General features: G+C 44.5%; 1 protein-coding gene across 10 annotated transcripts in view; it reads right to left on the bottom strand.

Moving 5' to 3' along the window:
* Positions 1 to 24,174, bottom strand: part of LOC108002801 (multidrug resistance protein homolog 49) — a 57,288-nt gene extending 33,114 nt beyond the window's left edge. For 5 of the 10 annotated variants that reach the window (XM_062071355.1, XM_017064672.3, XM_017064674.3 and 2 more), the window contains exon 1: positions 366 to 1,126. The gene's annotated coding sequence lies outside the window, so the exon portion shown is untranslated. Of the gene's footprint in view, positions 1 to 365; positions 1,127 to 11,047; positions 11,389 to 12,195; positions 12,439 to 12,504; positions 13,001 to 13,664; positions 13,765 to 21,941; positions 22,177 to 23,494 lie in introns of those variants that run through there. The other 5 variants (XM_062071351.1, XM_017064675.3, XM_062071352.1 and 2 more) reach the window with 4 other exon arrangements.
* Between the last annotated feature and the right edge of the window lie 1,236 nt (positions 24,175 to 25,410).

Here is a 25,410-nt window from a genome sequence, read left to right as displayed (position 1 = left end):
ATTCGTCTCGCCTCCTACGCGTCCCTCGTAGGCGCTCGTTCCATCTCCGCTGTTACAGACGAGATCGAATCGAGGGGGGAAAGTCGCCTCCTCTCTAAAAACGAAGTCGAAAAGCGGGTCCATGCTCTTCTTCCCTCCGATAACGCGACTGCGCGGCCGCGACCGCGTCCCTATTGTCGAGGTTGGTTCCGCCATTGGCCTTGAATTTTCCACCACCAAGGTCGCGACACTCGAAATTCCGCGGGAACGCGACGCGACCTCGAGAACGCGAGAGGACGCCCAGCGCCGAGCTTTCTCGAGAGAGATTAATCTCTCTTTCTCGAGAGAGAGAGAGAGAGAAAATGCTGCACGGTTGAGAAACTCACTGGGTGCGTTGAGAAGCGAGCCGGTATTCTCTCTCTCCGTGCGTCGGGGGATCTTTTCGTGTGGACCGCGATGCTTAGTAGCTTTCGAACGACTGACGCAACGGTGCCTCGGCGTCCAGACGCTTACGCAACGACGCCACGTCGTCCCCTCTTTTTCAACCCCGTGGGATAGAGGCAGAGAGCGAGGCGGCGAGTCGAAAAGGGACGGCCACGGGCGGACGTTGGACACCGCGTGTGTGCGTCGACGAGATCGGAAGCGAGCCAGCGGGAACCGGTGCGAACCGGATACCGTCCAAATTCTAGGAACGAGATTCGTGGCGCGCGGATCCCTCGTCACGCCCCTGAGATCCAACGATGACGTCTGAACCGCCGCCACTCTTTTCGCCCGCCCTCGATGACGCGTACGTTCGAGTATTGACGCTGCGCTCTAATTGAACGGAAATCCTCTCTTCTTCTTCTTCTCTCTCTCTGATCTTCGTGATCTTTGCCAAAACTTTTTTTTAGATTCCCCCCGATCTTCTCTCCCTCGACTCGAAAGACGACGTTCCGTTGTCTCTGTGGGAAAGCAAGGTGAGCAAGGGGGGATCGATCGCGAGCAGGAAACGAAAAATTTCTGCGCGAACACTGGTGGGACGCTAAAATCCACCGGCCTCTGTGCGAAACCCGCAAATACGAAGGCGCAGGCTTGGCACGAGATAAATGTGGGTTGCTGGAGCGAAACGTACAGGCTCCTCGATCCGATGAATGGATATAATCCGCCCGATTTATCCCGACATCCATATCCCCACCCGGCTGGACAACGCGCCGTTTCGAAATTAAAACCGGGCCCCCGTTATCCACTTCAACTTCGTGTTCAACTTCGATACCCCCCTTCGATACTCCTCTCTATCCGCAATACGACTCGCGTCTGTCGTATCGATCGTATCTTGGGATAAACTTCTTCGCTATCTTTCATCGAGTTCAATTATATTTAGCCGATCTGACTTTTTTTTTCGCTAATAACTTGGAGTGCTAAAAACCTAGAAAAAACCACGAAACGGCAGGAGAGGCGACCTTTGGATCTTCTCCGCCGCGAGATACGTGGCGATCGAGTCGAGGCATTCGAACGATAAAACGTGTTCCTAGTCGAGGGAAGTGACACGAGACGGATGGCAAAATATATATATATATATACACGCGCGCACACACAGGCATCGATTATTCCACGTATGCCCGCGGCGTCTATATGCGGCGCGATTTTAACCCACTGCGGATAGACGGTCTGCAACGAGCGGATCGACCTCGACATCACGCTAGACACACTGACCCATTTCGGCTGCCAGAAAATTTCCCAAGAACGTTCCAAAGAACGGTGTTGCGCCCGTTGATCTATCCAAACGAGAGAATGCGTCGAAAATCCAGACCAAAATCTTGGACGACTATTTTCAGAGAGTAGAGCGATAACGAAGAATAACGAAAGTCATCGGCGGTTGATCGGAGATGCTTTGCCAAATTTTGTAATTCTCGGTAAATATTCCGCCCGTTTAATTTTGAAGTAGACGAATTTGTGACGGATTTTATTTTTGGAGGATGATAATGCTTCCGTGATTCCAAGATAGCGTTGATATTTTCGTATATACATCGATATAAATATTTTTAACGTGGCCTCGAGCAAAATTTGATTAGATTTCGTTGTATGCAAGATGAGCGGTCCCTGCGAAAAGTTATCGATAATAGGCGTGGAAATGGCAGCAATTAGAGGATTAAAAAAATAAATTTCACTCAGGTTTACGTTAGGATAATATTGTCTCTACGATATAGTAGCTCGAACGAATAAGGAAAGCACTCCTTACTTCTCTCGTGCATTCGAATCCGTTCGAGCAAGTTCCATCTTTGCGATTAATAATCCGATAATAATTCGGTGTATTCTTTAACAATATCCTTTCACCCGAGCTAAAATTGCACGAAAACGTTTATACAACGTTTTCATAAGAAAGCCCACCTTCTTCAAGATCCGGCGAAACCTCGCGGCGAAATAGAACAAAGTCGATAAAAAGGGGGAAAGAAAAAAATTCAACGAAGCGTCAAAGTATTGAATTTAATCGAACGAACGATACATCATCCCGTGAAATGGATTGATTCTTATCAATCGACCACGGTTAATCAGCTTGTAACGAGCCATTGTGACTCACGATTAATTGTACACCGGAGGGTGGTAAACAGTTTGCAGGTAGGTTGGTGGCCGGTGACAATGCAACGGCAACTGGGTGTATTACTTAGCCGATAACCATCGACTAATAAACCGGCGTAAACCAGCCGACTGTAATAATCGACTCGAACCCTCGTGTACCGAAGACAATTAACCATCGAGTAAACAACGCGCCGGTGAAAGTGGATCGATCAACTCCGTTGATCCAAAGGATCCAAAACCTTCGTGTTTATTTCCAAACAGCGCAATAGAAGAAAAGATGTACGCCTCTCCACTTCCCCTCCTCCGATTATCGACCGAGACGTCCGCGACAGAAACACGATCGATCTTCCCTCGTGGAATGCCTTTGACGGCTCCGGACAACAACAACAACAATTTGGAAACGAGAGATCGAGCGGTTGGTTCGTAAAAAAAAGGGGGAAATGCACGGTCGAGCGATCCTCGACGAGGTTATTTATCCCGATAAATTCGTTGCCCTCTCGACGCCTCGAATCCCGTCGAGGTATTTTCCTCGAATTCGCATCGAGGTCGCTCGATATTCCAACCGACCCGCTATTCAGAACCGTGACCCCGTTTAGGCGGCTTCAGAAATCGCGACAAGTCGGACCGCCGCTGCTGGGAATCGGTGGAGAATCGGCCGGCGACACAAGGATGAAGGGGTTGGAAAACTAGGAGGAGGAGGAGCGTGGAGGGATGGAAAAGGGCAGTCACCTCGCTTCCTCTCGCGATGACGCCGCGGCTCCGCAATAGTTGAGCGGAATTTAATCGAGACGGCAATTGTTTCCTATTAACGGTTATGAAAGCACTCGGACGACCCTCCTTTCGAACGGTGGCCGAAACCGTGCATACCCCCGCCTCGTTTTAATTGGAATCCGCTCGAGGAGGAGGTCGCCGATGCCTCGAGTCGGGGCGAAAATTATTGGGCGAAATTCGGCCGAGGCAAATATGCGGGAAATGCGAACGCGTGGAGGAAAATTTTCCACCAGTTATCTCGGAAACGTAGGGAGTCGAGCGTTGCGATCGTCCGGCAGGAGATGACGCGAGGAGGAAGGCGATCGATGATGCGCGGTTTAGGAGTAACGGCTCGTCGATGAGTCACGGATGAGCGTTCGTGTTCGAGATTTAATTGGAATCGATAGGCCGGAGATATAAATAGTTCGACAGAGACGGGAAGAAGCGGAGAGGGTTTTAAATAGATCGGCCGATTAACAAATTATATTGCGAACGTGGCCACGAGGTACTATAATTGTGACATTTTCCTCTTCGAGGAATGAATCTCTCTAATAAGTTTCGAGAAGCAAGATTGGGAAATGGATGTTTGTTTAAAAAATTATATCGAAATCGAATTATAGCGATCGAAATCGTCGCTCGTCGTTTCCTCCGTCTTCGTACGTGGAAGAGTAAACATTGTGAAAAAATTGAAAAGGAAAAGGAGAAAAAGGAAAAGATATTATACGATACCGTATTTTTTCGAAGAAAAAAGAGAAAGATAGAAGCGATTGCCGGATAAAAATACATCGTGACAAAACTCTTATTGCGAAACGCATTATCAGAGACACCATGTGCAACCTCGGTTTCCAGGTAGGCAAGCGCACTTGGAGCGATCTCAATAACGTAAGTTTCACCAAGTGAGACGAAGAAAAAAGGGGGGGAATTCTTAGCAAGCTTTAACGCGAAAAATCAAAGAAAAAGAAGAAGCCGCACGATTTACGATTTCAAAAGCAAAAAAAAGGAGACTGACTCGCGCAAGAGAAAGCAAAGTGTAGGCATGTTTTCAAGAGATGAGCTCGCGAGAGAAGCAAAGAAAAGAACGAAAAACAGCCGTGGAGGAGAACGGCAGGAAGGTTAAAAAGAAAAAAAGAAAAAATTCGAAGCCCGAGAAATATTACAAAGATGGAAGGATCGTTTATAAGGAAGATCGTTTAATAACATCAAGATGCAACGTCTCGAGCGAATCTTTCACCTTCCATTTGCTTCTTGATCTACGCTTTTCATCCTTCGCGTTATTCCACCCTCTTCTCCCCGGCGAGAGTATATATATTTTTTTTCCTCGACGATGTCTGTCCGCGGGGAAAGAAAGAGCAGCTTCTTCAACCAAGTTCATTTAACGAATTTTTTGATCGAATTTCTCGGAGAGCAGGAGGAGGACGACGAAGAGAAAAGTGAAGAGAAAAACGTACGGTATCGTTTTTTTTTTTTTTAAGCACGCGCGAATTTATTCCGAGATTCGACGGTCCCTTGTGTTAATTTATTCGATGTCAACGAACCGTAAACATAATCGATTTGTCACGAGACACTGGATATATTTACAACAACGTTAATTAGGCGCCAGTGATATCATCCATTTGCCTCATCCATCCAACCGCTCCACCTCCTTCTGCCGCCCGTTTCCGTCGAGCTCGACAAACGGTTCAAAGTGGCGTAGCGTCACTTAGGAACGCGTCTCACAAAGGAATCGAGCACAACCGATTGTTATTTCACCCGACAAACGTTAACGCGTGTAATCAACGTTCCCGTTGCTTTCGTACGCTCGACGAAATTCTTCCTCTCGCGTGGAAAAACCAAATTAATTGGGGGCTAAGAACGATCTCCCTTCATAATTCGTACAATTTAAATTATTATTTAAATTACGAACAAGTGCATCTCGCGAATTTTCATAATTCAGAAGAACGATCGAAAGAAAATTCGTGGTAAACGTTTTAAAATCATCGTCCTGTCTTTCCGTGAACTCCTTAAACAAGACTAAGAAGAGAGGCAGGAAAGATAGAAAACGGAAAAAAGAAGAAGAAGGAAAAAGAAACCACGGCGAATGCAAAGCGCGGGTCAAAGTTAAAAACCCGCACAGTTTATTGCGCCTCCCTTTCTCTCCCCGGGCGAAAGCTCGTTAACGCTCGTCCCAATGTTTCGAATCTCGGACCTTTCTACTTGGCGGAGAGGCCGCGCGGGTATCAAAAGTTGGCGCAAAGCGGATTACCAGCGGCGACAACAGGCTGAATCGAAATTCGAGCCACAAAACGTTCATTTCGCATCTCCTCCTAAATTCGCGTCACGTCGGAGATTCCATCGCCAAGATTTATAACAGCCGTGGAATGCGTGTGGAGATAATTATTGTTGAGAGGCTGTCGCGAGGTATAATAGGAGCGATAATCGGTATCGCGTAAAAAATGACGCGTCGCGAGGGTTGAAATTGCAAAGCCTCTCTGAAATAATAAGCGAGCACCACCACTCAAAGGGACGTTCTCCTCCTCTTGCTGTCGCTTTTCGATTTTTCTTTCGCTAGGACGGCCGTTCCTCCCTCTCTTTTCCATTCAAGATTCCTCCCTCTCTTTCTTCCGCCCCTCGCTTTGTGCCGCTCCTCCTTCCGCCCGAGGGATGCGCGGACAACACCCCATAAATCGCGGCGCGAGCATTAAAACGCGGCTCGCACGGTGTCGCGGGCCCGCGAACGGCCGAGGGCAACAACAACAGGGGGAGGGAGCAAAAAAAACGGAGAGAAGCCTCGGGAAGTAGCGGAGGACGATGAAAAGGCGCGACGGTGGAAGAAAAAGTGGTTGAGACGATTTTTCACGGCGCCCTTTCGAGGGTCGCGCCCCTCGTAGTTCCGCGCGCTCGTTTAATTCTCGCCGGAGAGACGGAGGACAAAGGGGAACGCGCGAAGAGGAAGAAGAGAAAAAGAAAGATCATCAATGACGATCTCGGTCGGAGGGAGATCTTTTCAACAGACGTCGAAGAACTTTATTATCGTCCAGTGTTTCGATTCCTTCCAGCGATAATCCTATAGATTTAAACGCGCACGATATTTATAACAGTGGGAGAATAAGTAAAAAGATAAATTCGTGTGTCTTGTTGATTAAAATGTTAAGGAAGAAGAAAAGAGAAGAGGAATATAAAATTCTCGTTATTGATACAATTATTAATCGGCAATATTCAATTTTTTCCTTATTCGTGCTTATTACATCCACTCATCGACGACGTTTCAATTGAACTTTCGATATCTTGAAAATATCGATAAGATAATAAGAATGGTTCGAGTAGTTCCTTAATATATTTTCGAGGAAAAATTTGCGTTTATTTTTGTCGCGCCTCTTGTGCGCAACGCTTTTAAAAATAACTTCGAAAACAAACAAAAAAGTAATCGTTTCCATCCGTTAACAATCGTATCGTTATCGACAATCGATACAATCGCGAGTGAGTCTCCGATCTAGCGAAATCACGAAAGTCGGGTATCCGATGAGATCGGTCTGTCCCAAAAATAGGCGAGTGACGGGCGGCGATCGTTGGCCAAATCCCCCCCGTCGTCCCTTCTTCGCCGAGGCGAAGATCGCGCGAGCTTAATAAGCGTGCGCCGTGTACGACCGCGGCTCGAATCGGTTCCGGCCGGTAATCGGGATGAATTATTGAAACGAAGTCAACGCACGACACGTCGCGGTCGCGGCTGTGGACAGAAATAGAAGCGTGGCGTGGCGAGATTCCGCCAACGTTGAACGATCGACCGACGAAACGCGACCCCGCGACCTCGAACTCCGCGGCAAAGACGCGATCCATCCCGTGACACGAACTCTGCGAACGAGCGCGTCCCGTCAGGCCAAATGAAATCACGACACTCGCGCGTACGCTCGAGTGTCGGTCGATCGATCGTTCGCGTAAGCGATCTGCACGCGGGTCGAGTTCCATTGACATCGTTTAAACGACGACGATGCCACAATGGCGCGAGCTCTAGGAGAGGGGAGAGGGAGGGAACGATCCCCACGTTGCGCAACGATAGACGACGTATACGATAAACGAATGGAAAATCCACGGAAGTAAATTTAACGCGTTTTCTCGCCAGCTCTGCGTTAAATCCATCTCGATTTCGATAAAATCGTCCACCGTAGTCTGATACTGCGTCGAAAAGGGGCAATAAAGAAAGCCAAGTTTGTTAATTTTGCCGCTAGAGGATGTACGAGTTGGGATAATTCCACGCCGTTCGCTATTGAAACGCGGCCGGTGTTTGTGTTTCCACCGCGTGAAATAAACCGGGACTGCGCCCGAAATATATAGCCGCGTCGCGTTTTCACCGACCGATTTCGTAAACCGTGTCGAGCGAATCAGAAATAGAATAGACACGAGATTTCGCGACGTATCGCTTCGTGGACCTACTCGACCTTAAAAAAATTGATCGGCATCGAATTATCACGCTTCTGTAACTTGCCCGCGCGTCACGCGCCGATACCTCGCGCGATGAATTGAATTGAATTAAACGCGAGCAAGTCGAAGCGTTGCTCGAGCGATTCGCGCCAATTCGAACGAAACGGTTAAAACGCGGTTAAATAATAAATGTCGCGAACTCTTACAGATATATGGCGCGAATACGTGCAATCCGTAGAATCGAACATTGTCCAACTCTCGGCGAATAATCCTCCACTTTTTCTTCCCTCTCCCCCTCGTTTTTCTTTTTCCTTTTTACTATTTCCTTTCCGTTTTTAACTCTCGTCATCGATACTCTGTAACGATGCTCCTATTTTTGCAAGCGGCAGTGCGGTGGCAGTTTATCTTCCTCCACGATTTATTGACGGATTACAACGGTGAAAAATAGAGGCAATGAAAACGGACCAATTGATGGGCGACGATATTTTATCGCTTGCTTAACCCGACGAAAATCATCCTCGTTATCGCTCGAAACGAATGCACCGTCTCCAGTTCACTGGGACGGCTCCTCGGAACCGCGTCCATCCATCCATCCATCCATCCATCCATTCATCCATTCATCTATCCATCCATTATTTTACCTCTTTCATCCAAGCACCCGAAAGTAATCATAACTCCCCTCCGATCGAACAAAAAGAGACGAAGCCAATCTTCGATCGCCGACCACCATTCTCTCCCAGCTTCTTCCGCCTTCAACCGAGTTATTTATTCGTTACTCGTCGATATCCCCTTTTTTCCCGTATTCGTCAAAGGAATATCGTCGAATCGGAAATCCAAATTCCAATAATAATACGTACGAATCGATTAGATCGCGATATTTCTGTACAACGATCTACGGATACAGATCAACCCATTTCTACGACGATTTCTACGAATCGCTCGGAAAATCGATCGTTTTTTTTTCTTCTCAAATACACGAAGAAACACGTCCCGTCCCGTCCACGACCTCGATATATTATTTAAAAAACAAAAATGTGTATTATAGAAATCGAATCGACGCGTTTCAATTCCCCTCCCCCCGATATTGGAACGAAACGGAAACTCGAAAAGCGAGAACACGTCGTGCCGCCAGAGATCGGGAGGGGAGTGGAGGGGAAAAAAAACCTTTTCCGATCGTTGCGACTATTTTCAAATCGCAAACACGGGGGAGGAGGAGGGGACAGCGAATCCATCAGCGCGGGGAGTGAATCGCGACAAACGACGGATCGTACTTCGAATCCAATCAGTCACCATACGAGCTGCATATGGAGTGCGCGAGGGGAGGGGACATGACGTGACAATACGGGGAAACGCACACTGGTTGAAACAAGCATATCTAGAACGAAACAAATTCCACGACAAATTGGAAGGTTTTCGCTACGACCTCCAACTTTTCTAACCCGTCACGTGCGCAGCATTCGCTAATTAAACGAAATTATCGTCGTCATTGTGCCCGGCGTTAGCGATGGGATTAAGCGAATCGTAAGTAGATTCGAATCGTGAGTAAAAGAAGAAGATAGTTTTCGACGCTATTAGCGTTTTAACTTCTTTACTGAGAATAAATTTGAATAAAAATCTATTCGTAAGACGAGATATTTCGTTCTTGGTAGCGAAAGGATTATTAATATTCGACTTACAAACGATGGAATCTCGAAAATACGTCGAAAAGGAAAAATTAGAATTATCTGAAATTGAACAAAGATCGATACGATTATCTCACCTATATCACCTATATTATTGAACAATAATTCTGTTATCGAGCCATAAATTATCATCAATCGATTCCCTTCTCTCCCTCAACGCTCCCTAATAACGCTCTCATCAATTGTAACCATTGGTAAAAACCACGAGCAAATTAACGTTAATAAACCCGGTTTCGTAGACGCAATTCATCATCTCGTTTCCGCGCTCGACTTATCCTTACACTTATCCTCGCTTATCACGCAACTGTGTCGCGATTATGTATATCTTTCCAATTCCAAATAAAATCGCCTGAATTTCGAATTTCGTTGGACCGAATTTAGATTTGATTTAGATTTACGCGTTGAACTTGACCCTTGCCGCTAATCCGCGCATAAATTTTTCCCTCCCGTTTAATCTCCGCGGCGGTTCCTATCTATTATTTCCGAACCGATTAATACCAGTCTCGCGAGCCGCGTCACCGCTAATTATTCTTCGTCGAAGCGGAGTTTAATCGAGCTCGCGCGGAAAAGCCGAGGCGAGGCGGTGGGCAGAGATATGGAAAACCGCTGACACGCGCGAGTTTTCCACGTGGCCGCGCGCTCATTTGCTTTTCAGATCGGGGTCACCCTCATTTCCTCCGTATTATTGTGTCGCGCGTTTCTTCCACTTCCCTTCTCGAGAAAGGAAACGAGAGAACGAGGCACGTTTTTGGGAAGGTTTCGCTTTTTAAGATGGTGGATACTTCACTCTCGTGCGCGTAAGCGTTGTTTGCTGCGAGTTTCTCGAGCTTCAGTTTGACTGAAAAGCGGACGAGTCGAATGGTGCATCGGTTCAACGTCGATGATTCGTGGTGCGAGTTATTTCGGGCTCGAGGAAGAATCGCGGTGGGATGAAATCTATTTCAACGAGACGTCCAATCTTTTTCGCTATCTTTAGGGTATTCACTGGTTTCGTTTCGACCGGAAAACGGAGTTGGCAGAGATACGCAGATGAGGAGACGGGTGTCCTGTTCCGGGAATACGTAGAATTTTGCTCGAATTAACTAATGAATCAGCCGGATGCGGCGAATCATGTACGAAACGTAAGGAGGCTCGCGACATCCGGTTAGATTCGGAAGCGAATTATCGCCGAATCATTCCTCTTTAAAAATATTTATACCTTCTGATTTCGAAAAATTACGAGAGCTAACCGAGTGTTCTCTATCCTTCCATGCGGTTATTACAGGTGGAATCAATTATCGGCGATGAATGAGCCGCGAAAATAAATCCAGGCAACGCCATAGGTCGTTTCATTAATTATAATTAAGCGCGATGAACCGAGTCGAGATGCATCGGTACAGCGAAACAATCGCGTTAGCTGCCAACATATCGCGTCCACCAGGCTCGTATAAATCGAAGCCTCCGTTGAAAGCCTCGTGACTCTTCGCCACGATTATCATCGCTCGTTTCCCTTTCTTTCTTTTTTTTTATTTCTTCTTTTCTCAACGCTCATCGTGCCTCGAAAATATCAACCAACGCTCTCCCCCCAACTCTCTCTGGAGTAATAGCGATTATTGTTTGCGAGAAAATGTCAAGGGTACGACACACTTCGAAGCGATACGGCGTTTATAAATAATGAGACAGATGTTGCGCTTCGTGGTACTCACCATTTTGAAGAAAACCTGCCGATGTCGGCTCTCGAGTCGAGTAGAAACAAGTTAAAAAAAAAAAAGAATCTCTCTCGTGTTTATAAATTCGTAAATTCGTCCAATATATATATATATATATATATATGTATGTATATATATAAATATCAATTCTTTTGTCCTTATTTTATATTTTTCATCAAAATACTCTCGTTTCTCGTTCTTTCTCTTTTGCTCGCTTTATTTGCTCGTAATAATGGAAGAAAAATACTGCATAAAAAATATCACTGGTTCGCTTTGGCTTATCCTCTATCTCTTTTTAATACCAATACTAGAAGAATCCCTGTAAACCTAAGAAAAACCTGGAACAAAAAATTCACGGATTTAGACGCACATTGAGAAAAATCAGTAATCGTATAATTCAAATGATACTCCATTTGTAACGTTTCGCGAGGACGAGAACGTTAACAACGAGAAGTTGGAAGTTCGCAAGTTGGAACAGAGTCGTTAAATGATGATAAAACACTGTTCAACGAGCTCGACCGTTAATATCAACTAATATTAAGTTTAACTAATATTTAAGCATAAGATCTCGTATCGTTCTGTTCGAAAGCATACGCGATATTTCTTCTCGCGTGAAAAACGAATAAATATCGCGCCTTTTGTTCCTCCCTTTTTCCAAATATTTCTCCGGTCGAATTCTCGATCGACCTCGAGAATCCGCGCGTGTTTCGCGTCGTTGGAATTCCGATTCTCGGGTCAGAAGGGTAGAAGAAACCTCCTTTTCGGTGTCATTGTGAAAAATAACGACCGCTTCTTTCGTCCCGTTTTGTCTATAACGGCATTCAGTCGGATTTCACTTTCTAAATTACCAAAGACTCGCGTCACTTTCAGCGAGAATTGTTATACGCGGGATAAAATATCGATGAAAAGAAGGACAAAATTTATCTCGCCGTTCTCTCGTCCTGCTGACTTATAAATTTTCCACGGTGTCTTGCCGATCGTGCGAGGACGAACGTTGTACGTAATAGGAACTCCTCGAGACTTCACTTTCACTGCGTTCGAAGGTAGAAACGAGGAGGCGAGACACCTTACGAAAAATCTATCCCTTTTCCTCGCGCAAACTTCACGGAGGCGTATCATTAGAAAGTATCTCGCGTGGATGGTACCTGTCTAACGGAACGCCAACTCGCTGGCGGCAGATACAAGTGGAACAACGATACAACTATGTAGCTATCAATTCGTGATCGGCGTGTTTCGGGCGACAGTGCGTTAAGGAGAAATCATGTTTCCCACTCCGTTTCCTTTCTCTATTTTTCGTCCACGTATTTTACGTCACATCGACTCGCTTTTCCACCGATAAATCGACTTCAAACTCGTCCCTCGTACGAACATCGGTACGAAAATTGGATCTGAAAACGAGGCAGAGTTGATTATTCGTATCGCGTGTGCCAGTTATGACACGTGATTCCACTTACCTGTGCGTGAAAATCAAACATCTCGCTAAGGATTACGTAAAAAACGGGAAATCGGGTCGTCGCGTGGTCGTTGCAAAGGCTGACCACAGCATGGACGCGTATCTCTACCCTCTCTCTCCTCGTCGTTCTCTGAAATCTATCGTCCAACGTTTATTTCACATTCACTCCGTATACCTTGGCCAGCGCACACGTGTTACAATTTGTCGACTATCGAAACGTGACCGGCTACGTCGTCGTGGCTACTACCCAGACACGGCGCTCTCTCCTTCATGCAGATCGATCCGCCTGTTCGCTCGATCGGTTCACCGATCCTCCACCAACCAGATACGGCCACCACGTGCGTTACGTATATATATATATGTTTATATATATATATGTATGTGTGTATATTCCTCACCTAAAAAACCTATAAATATTCTCGTATGTTGATCATCTTGTTGTTCGTATTGCCGATGAACCTCCTCTGCTTCACCATGTGTCCGCCTGCCGATCTAACCTGTTCCAAGAAAACAATATATATATATATTAAAAACGCCAATCTTCCTTTCTTTCTCCCCCTCCCCCTCGAAAAATCAGTTCATAGTTTAAAATAAGTATTATATTTCGAAAGTAGAAATATACCGTTGTATCAATACGTATCTTTTTTTCAAACGTTTCTTCTCCTCTCTTTCTCCCCTCCCCTCGGTTCACACGATCTTGCTTTATATCGCGCGATATCGCATCGTATATGACGCAATTGTTTTCTAAGACCGTTCTAATTAATTTATGCGCTTCTTATGCGGGTTGCTCTCTTGAATCCGATCGCTTTAACCGAGCTAAATGACCGCGCTTCGAACGCAGAACCGGCCAGCTTTTATTAGACTTAATTCGACCGGTCGTTTTAATTCGATGCGCCGACTTTGCCGGCGCGATGACACCGAAACCCGAGTTTACCGAGCTTCTCGCGCATCGCCGGTGCTTTAAAATTATCGGGGAAATCGTCGCGTGGAAATCGAACCGTTTTTCCTTTTTTTCTTGCGCGAGCAATTCGAGCGAGATCGCCGAAAAAATACGCGATGAGCCAACGACGAGTCGCGATCGCGAGGGAATTTAGAAAAGAACGGGTAATATTCTTGGAATAAGAAGAATTCGTGGATCGAGAACGAATGATCGATACTTACACTCATCGGGTACGGGCTGTGTTATCGCGCTGGCAGCTCGAAAACTTCGCTAAACGGCCTCTAGCCGACGACCCTGGCAGCCATTAACGAGCACGATAATCTATATAAACAGAAAAATGCCAATGTCAATAATTCTTTTTCCGAGAACGAGTTTGATCGCTCGACTCGATCCGAGTTGAAAGAAGGGAGGGAACGAACTATTTGGTCGGAAATTGTTTGCACGAATATATCTGTGAGAACAAGAACGAGTGCTTTTATCTTAATTCACCACCTGATTCAGCTGCGCACGCGTGAAAAATTCTTTCCTTCTATCGCGTTATTGCGATGTTGTGGCCATCGATCGATAAAATTTCCAAGGTGAGAATGCTGGTTTTTTGGATGATTTTGTTACGCGAGAAAAAAAGAAGGAAATTTTTGTTGGGAACCCACGAGTTATTATTGGAAAACACGCGTTGAAGACTTTTTAATTCGAAAACTGAAAGCGATCGGGCATCGATTCTCGAAGTGGTATTGGCTGCTCCAACAACGCATCATCGGAAGCGAGAAAGTGTTTAAAAGTCGGCGGCAACTCTGCCTCTTTCATTTGCATCTGAATCGCAGGTGAATTTTTATTCCATCCAGCTCATATTTTCCATCCTCCGTATCGTGATACGAGTGCGCGCCAAAGCTGCCCGTTCCTATCAATCATCCCGAATCCCGTTGCTTGCCACCTCGAGGCTGCGTTCGAAAACTTTCCCTCCCCTTTAACCGACGTCGACGCAGTGGAAAAAGGGGAAATGGAGTTTTGGTGCACCGTGGTCGGGGAAAATTTCAGTTTTCCCTTCGAGCGAGCCGAGGAATCCCGACGACGACGACGACGACGACAACGCCTCGGGCAGATGAAACGCGAGAGTGCGTCTAGACACCGAGAACCGTTCCAAAGAGAGAGTCTCTGTCACGGAAGATTTCCTTTTCCACCAATCTCCACCAAAATATTTACCCTATTCGAATTATTTCACGCGAAATGCAGAGGCATATACACAATTTTTCGTCGAATATTTTGTCCGCGTCGAGGTGAAAGTGGACAAATCGATTCTTTTTTTCCTCTTTTTTCTTTCTCTCGACCGAAAATGCAGCGGACTTGCGAAATTGCGTTCGGAGAAAGTGACTTGGCGAAGACGAAAGATCCGATCCCCTCCGCGAGACTTTTCTAAAAGTCTCTCTAAGTGTTTCTGGCATGGCCGAGTAACGATCGACGAAACGATTGGACGGAACGACGACAGTGGACGATAAATGCACCGACGTATTATGCACCACGTTGCTTGGTTACACTGCACACACCGTGGAACGCGACCAGTTTGGTCGAAGCAACGTAAATCGTCGCACTGCGACACACAAGTTTACGTGGGCTTTTAAAACACGGGAAAAGAATTCGTCGTGATTGAAAAGTAACCTCGTTATTATCGGCAAATTAATGGCGGGAAGATAAAAACGGGCGATTAAAGCGAGTAATATTCACGATGAAAATAAAACGCGCTAAATCCCCTATTCACGAATGGGGAGTCGAGGTGGAAAACAGGCGCAATATTACATTTTCCTAAGTTTAAAGATGAAAGCGAATTGCTTGCATAAAATGTGTATAAAATCTCTCTCGAGCGATACGATTCCGCTCGCACGTGATATTGTACTAGAAAATTTTAGAATTAGAACGAAAATGAAATAAAGTAATGACGCAAAACAAGAAAAATCGAAATTAATATACACGTGGCGCATGCCTGTGTTCTAAATTCCTGGGATATTAAAAAAGAAGAAAGGAAAAAAGACTTGATCAATTTCCAGACGAGAACTGAAAACTTCACAAAGTTGTCAACGTGGAAGTTTAGTTCCAAGTAAGGATTATCGTGATCAGCGAACCGTACACCTCTCTCCCTCTCTCTCTCTCTCCTTCTCCCCGTTTCACCAGTCTCTCTTTTTGCTTCATTTCGTGATGAATTTTACCGCTAATTGACCTTTGCCGATGACGTTGTCTGGCTCGTGCTGGCCACGATTCCAAGAAAGTCCACGGCGAGAGTTCGATACGATCCAACCGATACGACCGTTCCCTCAAAAGAACAGGACAATAAATTGCGCGAAAGTTGAAGTTAACGCGGGTACGTCGACCTCCGCAACGATCGATCGTGTATCTCCAGGCTGTGTACTTAAAGGTGCACGCACACCGATGCAAAGGTCTTGCTGCAACGGCGATCGATCGCCTCCAACAGAATAGGCCAATCGTTCGCGATTGTTGTAAAACTTGCTTAACAGCCGCGGCCAGAAATTTGCCCGATTTCGCAATCTTTCCAACGAAAGGTGACGCTATTTCATTCGGATTGAGAAGTAGGATAGAATTCGTAGATATCTTGCGCGCAAAGATTTATTCCCAAGTTTTGCAGGCGCAGGCAACACGATGGTGTACCGTTATAACGCGTCTGGCACAAGGAGATTTTCGCCGGGAAGTTGGCCGACGCGCGCTCGACCGAACGAAATTTTAAGATTCCGCCGGAAACTCGCGCGACCGCAGCGGATTCCAGCCATTGCATCGGCTCCGCTCGTGCTGACGTTTTGTAAACATCGCGTTGCAGAAAAGGACTGACGCCGTAAAACCAGCGAAACTCGAACCAGAATCGGCGCTACACCCGTTCTATTTTCGTATATAACGAAAGTAGTGCGCGGTGTATAACGTGACTCGTTCCTGCGAGGCGTTTCGAAAAATCAAAAAAGGCCGAAGAGCTGAGAGAACGATTGAATCGGAAGCGATCGATGAACGAAGAAGAAAACGGTAAACGGTGCGACGAATTTGAGAAAGCAAGAAAAGAGCCGGCTCGACTAGGCCAACGATCATTTTCTCTGCTTGTTTTCTGCGCTCCATGCATACGTGCGCGCCGAGCAAATTATAGAGGTTACCCTTCCACGTTTACCGTCGCGCGGCGACCATTAGGACGCGGTCGGGACTTCTCGATCGCCTAAAATTACTCGAAAGACGTAGGAAGACGGAGAGGGAGGATCGAGAGGGAGGAAGAAACCGTTGAAGAAGCTGCTGCTCCCGATGAACGTGTAATTGCGAGAGATGCGTAAATTGGTCGGATGGAGAGGCATTTAAAGTTCATCAACCGAAACGATGATATCGATGATATCGATGGATGGGTAGATTGGTATCGTAAATGGATATTATTATGATATCGTTGTGAAATGAAATCGAACAACGGTAATCGTGTTCGAGCAGTGTCTCGAGTAACGACGAGCCGGAAACCGCAGCGAGATATTAGAACTCCGACTGGCTGATTACGAGTCAACAACTATCACTTTGCAACAACTATTCCGTTAATATCGCGGAGAGAAATTCACAAGTGCTTGCGCGAAATGTGATTCGATTAATCATCGCTTGTCTTATTCATTTTCGATTTAAAACGGAGAATGGACAAGGCGGCATCGCGTCGAAATAAAGAAAATGATGGGATGTTTAATTTCTCGGTGATTGTAAAAACACGCGAAGTGAACGAATAGGATAAGCATCGGGAATAAAATCGATAACGGTTGGTTCGTGAAACGGATGCGTCATTAAATCGATACGAAATTCTTGGAGGCAGAAATCACGATATCCGGTCTGTTGTTAAAGTGCGTCCGCGCGATACCGAGTTATGCGCGCCTGTATCCACGCCACGCGTTAACTGTCGTTCGCATTTTTCATCTGGCATCTTGGAACGAAATCCTCCGGCCGAGGCGAGCCACGTTCGAAGGACTCGTTATTGCCTTGCACGGATTAACGCGACGTTTACAATTGGAAAAGAGGAGGAATAATATATAGCGATATACGGATAAAAGATTGTTTGACTTGATTGTTATCTGTTCGATAAAATTCCCACAAAGCTTTCTATTTTTTTTTATTATCCTTCTATCGTAATTTTATTCCTATTGGACATTTACCCTATTGGAATATTTTCCTTTCTTTTTTTTTTTTTTTTGCACTACGTGATGCATTATTCAAATTTCGCGCAATATTGTATTAATTGAAACGCAGGACGCGTTACGACGAAAAATCCGAAAGAGAGTTGCCCATCATTTTCACAAGCAATAAAACTGTCCTCCATTAGCGAAGGATGCAACTCCTATTTTTATCTATCTCCCTGACTCGATATACGTTATCGTTATCTGTAATAAGACAACTGAGAAACGAGCTAAACGAACGAGAGCAGGGCTGCAGGATGTAAAATTAAGGTGCAAAAAACAGGATGAAAAAAGATCAGCGATGAAACGTTGCGCGGTACATTTATCCTTTTTCCTTTCTACACAAGTCAGACGAGAGGCATCGATCTTTGGGGTCTAGAATGGTCTACCAATCGAGTAAACGACGATCGACCGAAAGCGACTTTTTCCCAAGTGGAGTCTAATTTAGAGAATGGAAATTCTTATAAAAGAATGAAAACTTCATTCCACCATTCCTGATGATTCAATTTTCGTTCAAAAAAAGAATATGTTTTTGTTTAAAATAGAACGTAAATCTATTTTAAATCATTGACGTCAATTTCATTACGTAAATTCATATGAAATGTTTCAAAAACGAGCTACGTTTGAACACGTCGAAATAATATTCATTAATCTATTTGTGACTTTTTCAATTAGTGTTTCATGGAATAAAAGCAACCACGTGCCAAGCACGAATTCTAGAATTCTTGGAACTAAATATTGGCTTTTGTTAATTTTTTTTCGGGAAATCGACGTGCGGTTTTTAAAAGTTGAATCGAACAAATGTTCACGACCAAAGTGACGAGGCTGTTTAATTAGTTGTCAGGAACGAAAATGATGCATCATTCACGATATACATAAATTTCACAGCGAACGAATCATCAAATTTGACCCAAAAACAAAATTCATTATCACGGAAAATATTGGCCGGTGACCGATTCGATCCTCTAAATAATTTTGATCCTACTAATACACGGTAGCCTTCGATGGAAAATCGCCACGAGCATAATTCTATTTGCATATCGTGTCCCTGATGGCGTATCTAAACCGAACGTTTAGTTTACCGCGCTTTTGTTTACCATGTTGTTATATTTTTCAGAGTAACGCTGCTCGGATAAATGGCAACGTAGTAAATAAGATAAAGTCTAAACTAAAATTTAAAAAATCTTCACCCCGTTAGTTTCGCTGTAATTTTGCTGGCAACATTGGCCGTAATTAATCGAGGTGAATCACGAATCGCATTCGTACTCTTAGAAATATTAATTATCTTCGATCGAGTGTCATAAACAGAGCTCCTTGAACGCGATTCACATTCAAATGACATGACGCGGTACGATGAGACACAGCGGAACTTTCCTATCGACCGTGAAGAACATACGTGGCAACAGAGAGAGAGAGACTTTTTTTTCTCCCGTGTATCTTCATTCATCTCGAGATGATTTTATTTTCAGTCGATCAAAACGAAACGGACATATGCACGTGCGAAATAACTCTAATGCCAACAGAGTTCGTGGAACATAGGTGTTCCCATGCGACACACGTCCATTGGCAAAAGCGACGCTCCCAACGCGAGATATATGGGTTCCGCGAGGAAAATATGCGGCCATTCATCCGACGAGAATGACAATGAACGAATGAAATCACGTCCACGTGTTTCTACCCGGCTAATCGACTTCGTTTACCTTCGTAGCTCACGGAGAAAAATCTCGAGATAACGTGCTTTCGTATGCCATCTGAACGATTACGTAAGGCTTCCAACCGTGTTCGAGAAATATTTTTCTGTTCCGTAGAACGATTTATTTTGCGATTGTGTACGGAGAAACGACAATTTGAAATATACGTGGATCGATTAGTACGTCAAATTCGCGGACAGAAAACGAATGTTTCTTTGGCAAAAAAGAAATATATGATGAAAATATCCAGATGATATCTATAATAGTAAGTAAATGACCTGACGTCATGCTGCCTAGGCCTTGAAACGAGCGATCTCTGGTTGTAAGGGTCTCGACTCGGAGTGGGGACAAGGCGATAATGCTTTCAAGAGAGCCGGAGCATTGAAGCGATTCGGCCTGAAATCTCCTTCTCTAAATAGATTCTTTAGGAATTTGTGTTATACCTAGCTCATCCTCGAGAATTTTCTCTTCGTGAATACAATAAGTAGCTATTACGTCTCAATACATCTGTACTCACTGTATTGTGCATTTTGCGAAATGGCAACCTGCTATGTAACCGGTGTCGCGAAAGCTACACTCTTGTAAAATATATGGTGGGTTTAAGATAATAGTATGTGCTCGCCTCGGCTATGGATTTCGAAGCTGGCGTGCAGCTACCTTTGTACCCGGCTATCAAACTGACGTAAGATTTGTGGGCTTTCAGATAAAACCGCGTTCGATTTCGAAGGTGATTCCTCCTGTTTCGACGATCGAAAAGAGCTTGTTCCCGAGCTCGCTATCTCGCGTGATTCACGATCGTCGACGGGCTATTTTCCACGCGAAGGCCGTTTCACACGCGTTCGAATCTCGCTTTTGGAACGCTCGATGAACACTATATTCCCATATGGAATGGATTTAACGACAAACAGCGCGTATAACATAATACGGAGGGGAGAATCTCTTGTACAACGCCTCTGTTTATTTTACTTCGTTCGATCGAATCTCCCTTTCCTGTACAAATTTCATTTTATGTGCGATACGGGCGCATCGTACACGAATCCCAGGTAGGCAAAGGATCGCGAATGTTTACACGTTCGCAGCTCTAAACGCGATTGGAACGAGCCTTTCCACGATCCTGAGCGGTTCGTTTTAGCTGACGCTATTCGGAAAACATCCACTGCATTTTGTATCGCGTGCCTCTACGTGCTCGCGAGCCGAATCGATGGTACTTTTGTCTCGAAAGTCGATACTTGGTTTCTATATGCTGATTACACGCTCTTCAAATTGCACAACACCGCTCGTTGCCAAAACATCGCGATCTTTCAACTTTTATTTACTTATTTCTTTCTCTCTTTTCGGCGATATTATCGTTATTAATAAAGAATATGGTCCAATGTAAACAGGAATACGCTCTTCCCAACTCGAATCGAGACATTTCTTTTCATTTTTCGTCTTTTCTCGAACGATCATCCGCTTATTCGTGGATCAGTAACGACTTAACTGAAAAAATAAAATATCGACCGTACGAGGGCGTACGAATCAAAGCGCGCGAAATTCAAACAGGTAATATAAGTAAATATCCGTTATAAACGGATTTAGAAAAATCGATATTTCATCGCAGAGAATAATATCGCGTGCATTTTTAAAACATAATGATTTTAAAAATCATAACATCTAATGTTACGTGCCTCGACCAGGTTAAACACGGATCCAACGGAACAGGTCACGCACACAGGCGCAAGGTTAAGTACGGGACAGGATCCAACACAGAACAATTTTACCTGGTCGTGTTCTATGCTGGCTGGAGTAACTAACTGGTTCCGAGCACTGGCCAAAATTTAAATTCCATGAAAACAGCTACACGCGAGTGAAAACGTAAACACGAGGTCTCGTATTCTCGTCGTTGCGAGAATGGTAACAAGCCAATGATATTGTATGCTTGAATATATCGTTCTTGGAAAAAGGAGAAAAAAGAAAATCCATCGCGAAATCAAAAGTTCTGCCAATAGAGATTTTGCAAGAGACATTTATCCTGTATTTATCCTGTAAAAATTTAATTCGTGAAGATTTTTAATGCGACAGAATTCTTTCGTATGCATTCGTGAATCTTGAGAGTGTGTAGAGGGAAGCAGACGTCCTCGACGCGACGAGTACGTTTCTGGAAGCTACCAGAGAGATCGCCTAATTCTGTCACCGATGCTGAACGTTACACGGCAGCTCTGCCAGTAAATATGCCGAATGTACTATATCTGAGTAAACGACATGCAGACACGATAACGCGGTATCCCAAGGAAACGAACATCGAGTAGCGTGTATTTCGTTTTCAAACGAAAAATCTCGATTTAACGAGACGAAAAAAATAAAAGAGAAAATATTGTACGAAATAATACGAAAAATATGAACGTTCAATCGAATGGAATTTCAATTTCTCTTTAAAAGATGGAATAAAACAGAAGCCCAATACCAACGAAAGTCGCGTAAACTCGTTAGCAGGAAAAATACATCGATAGCCATTTCGAAACAAAGAGAAGCATCACGTCCTGCGGAGTAACATACAGGAAGTACGCGGAAGAACGTTGGCATGTCGTGCATGTCCTCGTTCATGGAAATCGCGATTTCGCTTCTAGCAGTCCCATCGATTTACCTTTTATCCTCGTACAACGCGAGTCAGCGTGTTTTATCGACTATGGCCACGACGACGTTTCGACGATCGACACACTGTCCGTGTTACCTAACGACGAAACGATCTCACGCGTTTCGATTTGCGAAACGTGTTTGTAAACGAACAAGAGTGACACCACGGTAACAGACGGAGCTTATAGGAACGACGTTCGACACGTTGCGGACAGAAGGCCGTTTTACACTGACCCCCTGCCACTGGAACTTCTACGTATAACCATCGTCTACGTCCTGCCACGGTTGCCATGTTGCGTGCTTGCCTGTGTGTGCGTTGCCTATAGTCTGCTCACCGCCGGTGTGCATGCCATCGTAAGTGTCAGGTTCTCCCACGGAACTGTATACACTGAAACGCTTACGTAGTTACGACAAAGAACTTTGAATTCTCTTCTTTGTGCTCGTGTATTCTCCATATTCGAGGTTCCATCGAGTTGAGAAGAAACCGTTGTCCTATAACGATAAAAAAAGATCAAGAAAGAACGAAAAAAGAAATTCGAACGGTTTAATAACGGAAGTTTAATAATGGAAAATTTTTGGATAGAATCGTTAATTCGATCGGAACGATGTATAAAAATAGATCGATATGGGAGTGGGGATTCTCGTATCGCGATTCTGATCGACACTGTTATTCTACGATTTGTCGTTTGAAAAATGACAATACTTTTGACTCGTTATGTAAGCAGCTGATAAGTAGACGGTTTTAAGGTAGGTGAAGAAGAAAGATTCGCGAATAGAGATAATCTAATCTTTGCAGAAAAGGTATATAATTAATGGATTATTAGAGAAAAATATAAGCCATATTGTGAGATTAAAGAAGATTGGGAATCGACCAATCGGAAATTAGAATTGGCGATAAAATTTCCACGAGGTTACGGGTAATTACATAATTCGTTTTTCACTTATTCACTAATAAATAACCATGTTTATTCTACGAGTTCACGTTCACGGTTGATCGAACAATCTTCCACGGGCTGAAACCGATGAATGAGAATGTGAAATAGTGCTATACGAGCTTATCGCGAAAAATATATATATATATATTCGAAAACACGCTACAACGGTTCTCAATTAATGGAAAAATAAAATTCCATCAAAAAAATCACGCGTGGCGCGATAAGAGGCGAGTCGAATTCGATTATTTGCGATCTCCATTCGCGATTTAGATAACATTATTGACGTCATCAAATTGCATCTCTCCCCCAAAAATATTATTTGCTTCTATATCCTTACATATTAACCAGTCCTATTTGATTAGCATTATCGCTATTCTCGGTTCGTAATACGCAATCGTTTTTCAAGATCATCACGAGCAATATGTTTTCGAAGATCGATCGTTTTTCGAGAGAGGCGAGAAGTTGCTCGTTCGAAACTTGCGAAACGAATCGAGCGCGAGACGATCAAATCCGTTCAATCCGCGGCAATTCTCTTTGCGAATCGATTTACGACGTTGTGACAAACGACGGGAAACACGAGAAGATCGAAGATCTCGCATTATCTTTAATCGCCTCGCATCATACTTACGTAAAATTCCCTTATAGTCACAGACGACTGGGTTACGTAACGATCACTAATTTGTTTCTCGATCTCGGCTACGAGTTTAACGCGACGAAGAAATCGTGTCACGACATATTTCGAAATTCCTCACAATATAACATAACGATCGCATCGTGTTCGCTCGTGTAACGTCACTTGGCCGAATCGATAGGCCGTGAATCATCGAGGGTTGGACGAAAAACCGACCGATTTTACCTTGGAATCGCGTTAATACTAATGGCTCGTAATTAAATTTCAAAAGCAATGTATTTGGCGAATACGACGTGAAATTATCACGAGTAGATACGCGTTTGGATAGACGCGTGAAAGAGGGGGAAAAAATATAGAATAGAAGGAAAAAGAAGAATCGGACAGCAGGAGGGAAGGAGAAATATCTATTCGATTAAAACGATATTATCGCGAAATATTGAGCGTCGTTAAAACATTTCATTGACGAAACGAAATTTACGCGACGTTTTACACATTTTGCAAACACGGATCACGGTACACCGTACTCGCGATTCATCCGTTACGATGATTAGTCACTCGCGGGCCCAGGATGAACGGAACAACGGAATCCTCGATGAATAAGTCACGTCTTCGCCTCGTTACCGGGACACTTTTGCCTCCTCCCTTCGCTGTGACTCGACCGCGAACACTTAACCCACTTGCGTGGCATACATTTCATCAAAAGTTTATCAACGCGATAACGCGAATCATCGGTTTTCTCAGACCCGCGAAACTCGTTATCACGGTTCGATGGTATTATCAAATCACCGGTATTAATACCATACATTTACTTTCTACAAACATTTCTACACGTATTATTACGTATCGCGGTTAACGTACAATTATTTCTCCTTCGATTAAATAACACTCCCACAAAGTTAGTTTTTAAAGGTTGAACGATTCGGTTATCTTAATTCAACGAACCAACCAATTGAGCAAAATAAAGTTAAACGCCCCATTCTTGCGATCTCCAACCTGTCCACCATGATTAATGAACCTGGTATTCACGATTAAAATCTTAGCTTCCATTTAAACGACATCCGTTCGTTATTTCCTTAATTCGAAATTCTCGTCCATTAAGGCGATAATTGCAATGCACGAGATCTCAGTTACAATGAATGGTACAATAACGATACCTATTCGATCTAATTTAAAGAAGTCGGATTCAATTCCAGGAAATGAGAGAATTGTTCTGAACTGTGTATAGAGGGATGGAGAGGATCGTTCCATCGACGAATCGAAGCCCTCTTCGTTCCAATCGAGATCACGGCGTTTCATGCAAATGGCCGAAGATTTGTCAGAGCGCGGGGTCTATTTTCAATTACCAAAATCTGGAATGGCTTCATCCTCGCGAGAGACGGCGTCATACGAGGGCCTGAATCTCTCCTGGGATCTTCCCCGTGGCGCTTTGGTAATTTACATACGATTAATCTTGATCACTGCTCCGCCACCCTCCTCCGTCGAGACCCTCCGTCTTCGCAGGCGAAACGACGAGAGGCAGGCCCATGATGGATCGTTACATTCGGGTTATACCGCGGGATAAATTCTCGTCGAAACGAGGATCGATCTAATTAGATACGTCCCTGCGCGGCTCCCTTCGCTGCGAGACGCCGTATTCGCGTCTCGAATCCAAACCATTCCTTTCGCCGATCGCCACTCGAAGCGATAGTGGTAGCTCGAGCGGCCGGATAACAAAATTTCTGCTTGATGCAGAAAAATATATGGTTCACAGTTGGACGACACAGTTGAAGGAAGGATCGAAGGGTGATTGCCAAAAATCGGGAGCAATGGTGGAAAAGGTCGGCGATGTAGCTCGTTAATTAAAACGGCGCGCATATAATGACGAGTGTCGTAAACGGTTGACAGATCGTGCACGTTTTCACAGAATTGCCGAG

The sequence above is a fragment of the Apis cerana genome, linkage group LG2 (assembly GCF_029169275.1).
Source record: "Apis cerana isolate GH-2021 linkage group LG2, AcerK_1.0, whole genome shotgun sequence".
In the NCBI taxonomy this organism is placed as follows: Eukaryota; Metazoa; Arthropoda; class Insecta; order Hymenoptera; family Apidae; genus Apis; species Apis cerana.
This window is presented reverse-complemented; position numbering and strand designations above follow the sequence as displayed.